A 10672-nucleotide genomic window follows, 5' to 3' on the forward strand; every position below is an offset into this window, starting at 1 on the left:
GCACTAAATGTTCTGTGACATTCTCCACCTTTGCTGCGTGAAGTTGTTTAATCGTTTCCCTGCTCACCTCAGTTGTCTGTTTATTTCTACTCGGTTTGTTCTTGACAGCTGCCTTTGCCGGATGTGGTTAAACCCTGGAGTCGTTCAGATCTTTGATTGCTTTATAACAGGTCACTGGGCTGGATTCTGGGCTGCACTCCTCAGGAGCAGTGCAGAAGGGGCAAGAACAGTTGGTTTTGGAGCTAGTGCAGCTTCCAGCATATGTTAGAGCAGCCCCTACGGCTGCTCTATGCTCCCACCAGTGGGACCTCACCTCCTCCTGCCTTCAGCCATTTCCCTGGCATGTTCCTATGCTGGGCCTGTGCAAGGAGGGTAGGGAAGGTAGTGCAGAGCCACCTAAATCAGCCGTCTGCTATTCTCCGGGGGCTGCATAAGTTGGCTTCATGGTCCCTTTGTCTCTCCGGCTGCGGCAGAGCTCAGAACCAAGTCAAATGTGGGGAATGTAGTAGATCTTGCTAAGCAAAAAGTGAAACTGGGCTCACGTTATTGTGATAAATGGCCAGACAGTTTTGTCTTGTTAAGAGTTAAGAACTGTTTCGGAGCACGCAAGCTGCCATACCATTAGGAGGACTCTGCCTAGCTGAACATAAACTCCTCTGTAGTCAGCATTAATCAAGTGCTGCTCCTCAACAAAGCCAAGGGAAGCTGCTAGGTTTTGTTGTGCAACGAAATGATTTTGTTAAACTATTTTTTACCCCATAGTGTGTGAATTTTGCAAATGGGGAACACAGAGGTGTAATTTCTCCTGCTCTCATGCATTTCCCATTGTGTTTGGAGTGGAGCTGCAACTCAGCAGGGTTTTACAATTCCAGCTCTGTAGAAAAGAACCTTCTGTTCTGTGGGGTGTAAGTAGCTGAGGCTAAGAGTTACTTTGCAGTGGTCATGAGGGTGGCGTAGAGAAGTGTAGAGGTGAGGTCGTGACCACTGTTCCCTCTAAGCTGTGCGCGTGCACACAGATCCCGAAACCCCGCGTGCACAAACATTTGCACAGAAGCACAACAATTTGCACAGAAGAAATTTTTGGCGCTGAAGGCCTGTCAAAAATTAGAGGGAACATTGGTCATGACTCCAGTCTGATGCACCACTGTATGTGATCCATTCCAGCACTTGAGCAGCACCAGCAACACTGAGACAGCCAGAGTTTGCAGAACCTAGTGTGGTTGGAAACAGTTGTCTCTGGGGGTTCTTCTTGATACAAGTAAATGCTGAAGCATTAAACACTTTCACTGCTGTCATATTTTCATCACTGCCAAAATCCCCATTTTTCCTTCTCTTCATTAATATGGCTCAGTTCTCACCACTGCTCTCTTCCTCATTCTCTTGGTTATGCCTTTGCAAATTCCCCTTCCTGCTGACTCCTTCCATGTGCACAGATCTGTCTTGCACACTCTCCCTGGATCCTGGTACCAACTCAACTGCCCCCTCCTCTCCCAACCGTCTCCCCTTCCTTGGATGAGCTTCTTTCAGGGTTCAGTTTCCTCTGAGCTGGGTTCAGTGAACCTTGAATCTCATGTGTCTCACTCACAATGCAGTCTGGATCACATACAACCAGAGAAACCCTAGAATGCTCCACCCCGGCAAGATTTAACAACAGCCACACCTGGGGCCCAGCACAGGGGGCAGCTGGACCTCACAACTAGTCTTCTAAGAAGGTAGTGAATGCAAGCGGCTGGCCCTCTGTGAATTAATATACTGAGGCTCAGCATTAAAGTAACTAACTATTCAAGTGTGAGGATAGAGCTAAAGGCCAACTCCCAAAAGCCGCAGAGAACTCACAATTCATTTCATGTCAACAAGGTTGCAAGTTTCCATTAGCTCTTTGGATTTGCCAGTGTAAAACCTGCAATGGATTCCTTGAGTTAGTCTTTTCTTAAGCTTTTCTGTAATCTTGTGTAGGGATCTGGAGGGATCTTCTCAGCTTAGATATGGGGAGAACTATTTCCTGCCCACCTCCAGACATTTCTTTAACATTGAGACACTAGGGGACAATCCCAAGCTCTCTCTTGCCAGTGGGTTTTTTTTCTTTGCTGTTATTGTTTTCTTAAGTCTTGTGGGACCCATCACATTTTTGAGCACCAACCGCTGCTAAAACAATATAATTAAAATGCTGGAAAACCCTTAAGCTTAATGTAAATCTGTTGTGCTAAATTGTTAGCCTGTGGAAGGTGCATGATTTTTCAAAATTAAAACATTCCATTTTAAAGCCCTTTCTTAGTGGCTCCAGCTTATTAGCATGTATTAGCATCTTTTTGCATAGCAGATACAAGAAATCTGGGTAAAGCAGTAATAGAGCAAAGGTTCATATTTAAAGGGCATTTTGTACGTCAAATATCAAGGCTGTTTCAATTAACAATTAAGAGCTTGATTAGTTTTACAGTTTTGAGGAGCACATATGTTTCAAAGGAAACGGCTGGTAAAATCAGTTAATGGCTTGTGAGGATCATTCCCTATTAAAATATTAACCTTTGGAGGGCTTTAGCAATCTGTATACTGTTCATTTCATTATTTTACATCTATAATACCATACAGCAGAGTATCAGCAATGGGTATCCTAATTACAAAATGCCTTGCATTATGCACATCAATGTATTTGTAATGTATTACGTACGCCTTTGTACGTACTAATTAATCCTATGAAGGTTTGTCACTGTATGTATTCATTTAGCTGGCATATAAACACAGCAAGGCTGAGACTTTCAAAGCCACTAAGGTGAGTGGGATACCCAATTCTCATTCACGCTGTTATTGTATAACAACATTCTTAAATCTCCTTCTAAAATGAATGGAACATGGGCATCCACAGCTCTTAGACAGCTTTGAACATTTCAGTCCGGAGTTTTAAGGGAGAGCATGCTATTGGGTGCCAGGCGAGGGCACTAGTTTCTTGTACGTGAGCTTCACAAAACACTAATCATTGAAATGGTTACAAGAATCGCTTCCTGTTCTCTGTAAACCAGATCCTCAGCTGGTGGGAATCAATGGCGCTCCACTGAAGTCAGCAGAGCTATGCCAGTGTACATGAGTTGTGGATCTGGCTCTATGTCCTTATACTGGGGGAAAAAAAACCTTCTTGCTTCTACTTGCCTCTCCCACTACTGCCTTATCTAGACCTCCTTTCCCTCCAAGACCTCTGGACAGAGAGACACTGACAAGCCTTCCTGGATCCAATTCACGGTTGTGACCCTTTGGAGCAAATGCCAGTGGCACCACAGAGCAGCCGTCAACATTTTGTTTTTTAAAAATTAAAAATACTTCTTTTTAAAAAAAAAAAAGCTCCGAATCAAGATGAAATGTTTGGCTTTGGGCCAAACTGAAATGGTTTTTAAAAATGTTTTCAAAAATTTCAGTTCAACCCATAATGAATTAAAAAAAGCTGGAAGAGCCAGCAAAGCAATAAATGCGTTATTCTCCTAGTGCTGCCTCTTTTCTGAGGGACTCCAAGTGTTTCATAAACAGCAACCCTCATTATATCCCTTTGAGGTAGGTAAATGTGATTATAGTCATTTTACAGACGGCTGAATGGCAGAGAGTGGGTAAATGACTTACCCCAGGTCTGAGCCAGTGACAGAAACTTTAGAATCCCATCTCTTAGCAACCTCTCCTAATGGCTAGCCCACATGCCTGGGAGCAGAATTTGATAGCCTGGCATGGAATTTAAATGCTCCTCAATTTTATATGCGGTTAGTGCCTTCGTGGAACCTGCTTTTGGAACAAATCCTTCCTATCATCGTCTATAAGGACATTTTCATTTAAAATTGTACTCTGCAAAAACGGGGCTCTTGGAAATGGGGAGCTAAGCTGCTCTTGAATGACAGCTGGGCGGGTAATGGTAAGGCTGTAAGATTAATTTAATTTATTAAATCTTTGAAGAGTGTACACTGAAGACTATAAAGAGGCTTTTGAGGTTGGTGCCGCATGCAGTGGTGAGTAATAAAATGATTTATTTGCCAACGATCCATTTTACATGCCCCCCCCCCATTTGAATTAATAACTTTAAAAAACCCACAAGTACAGCTGTAGAGTTAATTACTTTACTTTTCCCCTCTATTAAAATATAAAATTGATGCCTCAGCCTCTAAAATGCTTCATTTAGCCACTTCCACCCTGACAGGAGAGCTGCTTTGAAAGTCTTGGCAATCATGCCTCCCTGTAAATCACCTCATTGTGATCAGGGAGCAGGATTTTTCTTTTAGAAGGATCCAGGCTTTATCTGGAAGGAGCTTCAATGCTTGGGTGATATAAATTGTGCCTGAATCACACACTAACCAGGCTATTTAAAGATGTGTGGCTCATATCTCAGCAACACAATAGAAATAAGTATCCAGGGCAGCTACGTAAATCAAGTGTGTGGGCCAGAAATGTTGAGGCCTTACCTTATCTTTAAAATATGGATGCTTACCATGGCCATGGTATTTAGAGGGCCTTTTAACCTGGCTACAGTTATGAATATTTCAGGATTTCTATTCTAATAACCTATTTGCGGGGGAGGAGGAGAATAATTCAGCAGCTATAAAAATTCACTCCAGGCTGAAATCTAGTTATGAGGTCCCAGCTTACGATCAAACTAGTTTGTACATAGAGTGTATACACACACTTTTTTTTTTTGAATTTACAAAACTAAAAGTGAGGGATTTGAAGGTATTTTTCATATTTCTGTAACATGCTTTTAAATTTTTAAGAGAGAAATTCAGCAGCCCATGTGATTACTCCTCAGTGTTGACTAGTGAACAAGTTACCCTACAAACAAAGGTTACAGAGTAGCAGCCGTGTTAGTCTGTATCCGTAAAAAGAAAAGGAGTACTTGTGGCACCTTAGAGACTAACAAATTTATTAAAGCATAAGGTTTCATGAGCTACAGCTCACTTCATCGGATGCATACAGACTAGATGAGACGAGACAAATCAATCCCCGATAGATCGATCACTACCCAGTGACTGCTCCTTTATGCATTCACATAGGAGGAAAGGGATCCCTGAGAACACCACCTTATGCAGGGAACCTTCTCCCCAGCTGGATTATTTCTGATATAAGGGCTCTATCATACCCTGTCCCCAGACCCTGTGGGGCCCATGAGAAGTAGAGCAAAGGTTATAGAGCAGCCTTGAGCCTGAGGCTGCTCTAACTTACACTGAATGCTGGACAGACAAGATAGGTTTGCAAAGCCCTAAGGACTGTGGTAGGATTTATATAGCATGTGCATAGCTGAGAACAGAACTTGATCTGGGTGGAAAACAAGGGGAGATGTGCTGAAGAATTTATTTAATCAGGTTAAATAAGCAAAGAAAGAACAAATCAGAGACACCCTGAGAGAGAGAGTGCACACAGTATGCTACTCTCTTTATAATAGCATTTTGCACAGACTCCCAGTTCTGCTGTCCACCCCCCAGCAGAAAGACAGGGAGTCTCCTTTTCATTTTACTGTAAATATCTATTCACTGCACCATGGGTCTGCATGTGCAAAAGTGAAGAAAACTGCACAGTAAATAGCAACAGGCTGGAAAATCTCTGGCAACAGCAGTGGCAGGATATATAGTGCTATGCATCTTCCTTGTGTTATTTACTATACTGTGATTTGCCCTAGTGTGGACACAGTTAGACTGGTATAACAATGTAGAAAAATTAGTTGTATTCCAGTATAAGAATGCTTATATCAATATAAGTACATGTATACCAGTATAACTGTCTACACTAGCGAGGTTGTACCGCTGCAACTGTTGTTGTTATTTACTTATTATTTGTTGTAACCCCTAGTCATGAACCAGAACCCTATTGTATTAGGTGCTGTACAAACATTGAACAAAAATATAGACCCTGCCCCAAGGAGCTTACAATCTAAATATAGCTGAAGTGGTACAACTTTTGTGTGTAGATGAGGTCTTAAAGTCGTCCCCAGTAATTGCTCCTTGAGGAAATGAATTGCTAACACAGGGCTCAGTTCAGTCAAAAGTATATGCCGATGAATGGTACCAGGTGCTGCCTACAGGAAATCAGCCAAAATATGGTAGCTGTTGGATGATGAAGTGATTTATGTGGTTTACATACCAAACAAAGTGAGAGGGGAAAAAACCCAGCTCATAAAACACCCATTTCCAAGGTGTCACAAGCTTTGCATTTTCAGGTGAGCCATTTCATTAATTATTTAGAACCAGCTATGCCGATGTTGTCAACGCGCTGATTCACCCTTTTCCATGTGAAACGCAACATTCTCTGCCAAAAGCACTGCACAAAATATCCCTGAACATGCCTATTTTTAGCTGGGAAAGTCAATATTAACTTTTTTTAAAACTCTTCCTTGGCAGATGGCCGTACCCGCTTGGGTGCCCTGCATGGTCATGGACAACCTGCTTCCTCTCTTTGACAGGTTGAACACAAGAATGACTAACACAGCCATTCTGGTAGCTCTCAATTTATAGAAATGGAGGTGGTTGGGGAAATAATTACCTTCAAATAATATTTTTACTGCAATGCCCCACTTTAGACCAGTATTCACACCAGGACTGACCTCCACCTCCTGATCGCAGCTTCACCCCCAGTTAAGTTTTGGAGAGCCCCTTTCCTCTAATAACATTGTTTCTTCTACCCCTAGTAACGTATGTCCTTCCTGAGTCCGCACCCGCTGTGGTGCTCCACAGGGTCCAAAATGAGTTGATACCATAGATCCAGGTGACTTCTGCCCAATTCCAGCCACATGGGGGATCTTCTCTGCACATGGACTTGGGGAAAATAATCTGTCCCTTTCATTCTTAAATATCTGGCAGCCACTGAAAACACACGCTCAAGATAGACATTAGCCAGAAAGAGTCAATTCTTGGTCATGTTGACAAGCCACATCTTTATTATGACTACAAGAGTGAAAAGTTCCCACGTATCAGCATTTCTGCTAAACCTCGAGTTAAGCCTTCTGACCTGTAGGCAGCCATTTACTCAATGTGAGGACAGTGGTGTCTGTGTAGGGAGCCCTTTATAACTGCCATCTGATAAAGTGAGCACATTTGTTTAAATCAATAGTAATTAATGTTCTTCTCTTCTTCCATTTGTCTATTAGATACAACTCAGCTGGAGTACAGCAAGAAAATGGATAAGGATTTTATTTTATTGAATGACTCTGAATGCAACAGTTAATTGTACTACACCAATTGTCACAAAAAGGGGAGCTGAATGACCTGCGTACGCTAGGATTAACTTGAATTTTCTTACCAGGCAAATGAGGTTAGGTCTTTAGAGAGAAAGCGCACGCTCGAGCAAAGTTAATGATTGGGGAGAGTTGGCTCTATTCAGGGATAAGTGTCAAGTTTGTGTCCTCTCCTATGGCATCTTGCATTAGAGTCCACGGGAGACTAGAGAGCACAATGGGGAGGAAGGAAAAAAGTGGCACCGTGCTCTGCATGGTGTTCTGCAATTTTATGAAGAGTGGAACACACTGGGCAGGTTTTGGATTAAAACCACACAACCACATCCATGGAAAGGGCATGCTTGTGTGCACCTGCACGCAAACTTAATTCTCTTTCCAAAGAAACTTAATATTAACTCTTCACGAAATATAAGGGTCTATCTTCACTGCAGAGTTAATCCAGACTCTTACATGGCTATTGCTCCTCACCTGGCTACTGCCCACACACTCAAGTCTCTCACAAGAGTTTAGTGGTACTTTCAAGTCAGGCTAGCTGGCCCAGCTACTGGTATAGGCTAGAGTTCAGATGCCACTTTCACTTGGGAGAGTAACTCACGCACTTTTCAATAAGGATGCTGGCTAACTCTGAGGGCTGATAGCTCTCCAGTGCCTTCCTACAGTTCCCCTCATGCATCCAGAAGGGAAGACATGTTCTGAGAAAGAATCACAGAACAGCTCAGCTTACTGTAGCCCAGAGAACCATGGGGATGTGCCCCCAGTGGTCCTAGCACCACAGGTGAGTGCCACATCAGTCAGGACACAGTAACTCAGGTAGGACTTGGCCAGCCTGAGTGCTGATTGCCTGAGTTAGCTCTGTAGTGAAGACACAATGGGTTTGACTCTGTGCTCAGTTACACTGGTGTAAATCAGGAATAACTCCCCACTGAAGTCAACTGAGTGAAGCCGAAGTGAGAGCACATTCACGTGAACTAATTATACTGAATCTTTCGGTTTCTTTTTGTATTGTGGCAAAGTACCTTGTTCTCCTCAGCAGTCTCAGTCCCTTTTAGCCATGGACACACCTGCTTGGGCAAGGCAGATCCTCACAGGTAGTACAGGGTCCGGTTATTCCTTTCCCTGATCAGTCCCCTGTACTTGCTTTCCTTCCCTTCTAGGGAGGGAGTGCCGTCTTCCTTCCTGGAAGGGGTCTGCGTCTTGCTGCCCTTAGCCTACTGGCAGCTTCTTCTCCCCCCCCCCACCCCCCCCGGGGTTTAAAAAGGTCTTCAGCAGTTGGAGTCAGCTGAACCTAATTAGCATGGAACTCAGAGTCAGAGTATGCAGCAGCAAGGACTGGCATAGGAGGGCATAGTGGGGAGCAGATGACCTTGGACTGCTGCTCTGTGTGCTCCCCAGGTACCTCTGGGAGCACAAATTCCTCCACAGTCATGATGCTGCCCTCTGTTACCACTAGGGCTCAGGAAGTCCTCCTCCAAACATGGCATTCACAGCCCCAGTGTAGCCCTTCGCCCCCCTGGCCTCACTGGAACATTGGTGCAATACCTACATCGCGAGGGGCGTTGTGAGGTTTATTAATCTGTCTAAATTCCCTTTCACTATCCACCTGGTGCCTATTAAATGAAGTCACCAACATATCAATATTGCCAGCCATGAGTTTTGTTTCTTTGCACAATTCTAATAAGCAGGCATAGGTATCTGCTTCTCCTGTGGCTGGATCCAGCCAGCATGGGAGCTGGCTGTTGCTCTGAAATACTAGAGCCCAGCCTCTGAAGTGGTAACATAATCCCACCATTCCAATGAAGGCGGAGCCTTTAAAAAAGGTTAATCCAAAACAGATGGTGCGAAGCAACACAAAGCGCTGCTAACGACTATTGTGATGGGACTGAAGCTGTGAAGGTGGATGGTGCCAAGAATCAGCCAGCTGCGTGTGGCCAATGCCCTGGGATGGTGCCAAGAGGGATGTGGCAGGGATTTGAGACACAAATGCAGGGATCCCAGGGCACCCAGTGGTGCTCACCAAAAACAATTCTCTTTAAAGCCACATTTTTGTTTCTGTAGTGGTTTGGCACACCAAGGGGTGGAAGCAGACAAATGAGCAGCTGTTTTCAATGGGCAAGCCAGTGAAAGGAGAACGCTTCCAAAAATATTAAAACTGCTACAGGTGATGGCACGAAAACCATCCCAACCTTGCCCTAGCTTTGGCTTCCCTGCTCAGTAGCCAGGGAGAAGTTGGGTGAGGACCAGACATGGACTCACATAAGGGATCTTTAGTGACTGGCTTGGCCTTACCTAGATTAAATGAATGAAGAGAATTCTGTTTAGAAATGGGGCCTGAACCCAGAACCTTGGACCTGAACAGCACCAAGTGTCCAAAGCTCGGATCACAACTTGGGCCCAGCTCTAGTTAAAATTCATTCTTCACTCTCCTGCTACTGCATTTGGAAGACCGCTCTTTGTGAAGGTATCCTCCCCACATGTGCAAACGACTGGAGACTTGGAAGGAGATTTCAGATATCCTAGGTTGAGAAAAGGGTAAAACCTCAGCACAGTGTGCAGTCAGACATAAATATACAGAGGCCACCTCTGAGCTTGTAACCCTTGAGATACCACCCATGTTCTCTCTAGCCTATTGTTGGTGGTAATGATTTATATAGACCAGCATTTCCTATTTCACATTGATTTGGAGTCCCTTTAACTCCTTGTTTGTTTGGGGCGTTTTTTGTACCAACTCTTCTCTTCTATCCCTCACAGTCTTGCTAGGTCGGCATTTATTGACCCACATGACTTTCTAGTTTGACTAAATTTAGGCCATGTGTACTGTCAAGGTTCCTTCCCCACTCTGAACTCTAGGGTGCAGATGTGGGGACCTGCATGAAAACCCTCCTAAGCTTATTCTTACCAGCTTAGGTTAAAACTTCCCCAAGGTACAAACTATTTTACCTTTTGCCCTTGGACTTTATCGCTGCCACCACCAAACGTCTAACAAGTATATAATTGGGCAAGAGCCCGCTTGGAAACATCTTTCCCCCCCAGAATCCTCCCATCCCTTACACCCCCTTTCCTGGGGAAGGCTTGATAAAAATCCTCACCAATTTGCATAGGTGAACACAGACCCAAACCCTTGGATCTTAAGAACAATGAAAAAGCAATCAGATTCTTAAAAGAAGGATTTTAATAGAAGAAAAAGTAAAAGAATCACCTCTGTAAAATCAGGATGGTAAATACCTTACAGGGTAATTAGAGTCAAAACATAGAGAATCCCTCTAGGCAAAACCTTAAGTTACAAAAAGACACCAAAACAGGAATCTACATTCCATTCAGCACAGCTTATTTTCTCAGCCATTTAAACAAAACAGAATCTAATGCATATCTAGCTAGATTACTTACTAAGTTCTAAGACTCCATTCCTGTTCTGTCCCCTGCAAAACTATCACACAGACAGAGAGAGAGGCTTTGTTTCTCCCTCCCCCCAGCTTCTGAAAG

General features: G+C 43.8%; 1 protein-coding gene across 1 annotated transcript in view; it reads left to right on the forward strand.

Moving 5' to 3' along the window:
- MAPK9 (mitogen-activated protein kinase 9) overlaps nucleotides 1–8827 on the forward strand; it is a 94033-nt gene extending 85206 nt beyond the window's left edge. The window contains exon 12 of the transcript XR_006292652.1: nucleotides 7106–8827. The gene's annotated coding sequence lies outside the window, so the exon portion shown is untranslated. The remainder of the gene's footprint in view (nucleotides 1–7105) is intronic.
- Nucleotides 8828–10672: the final 1845 nt, after the last annotated feature.

The sequence above is a fragment of the Chelonia mydas genome, chromosome 8, assembly GCF_015237465.2.
Source record: "Chelonia mydas isolate rCheMyd1 chromosome 8, rCheMyd1.pri.v2, whole genome shotgun sequence".
Lineage (NCBI taxonomy): Eukaryota > Metazoa > Chordata > Testudines > Cheloniidae > Chelonia > Chelonia mydas.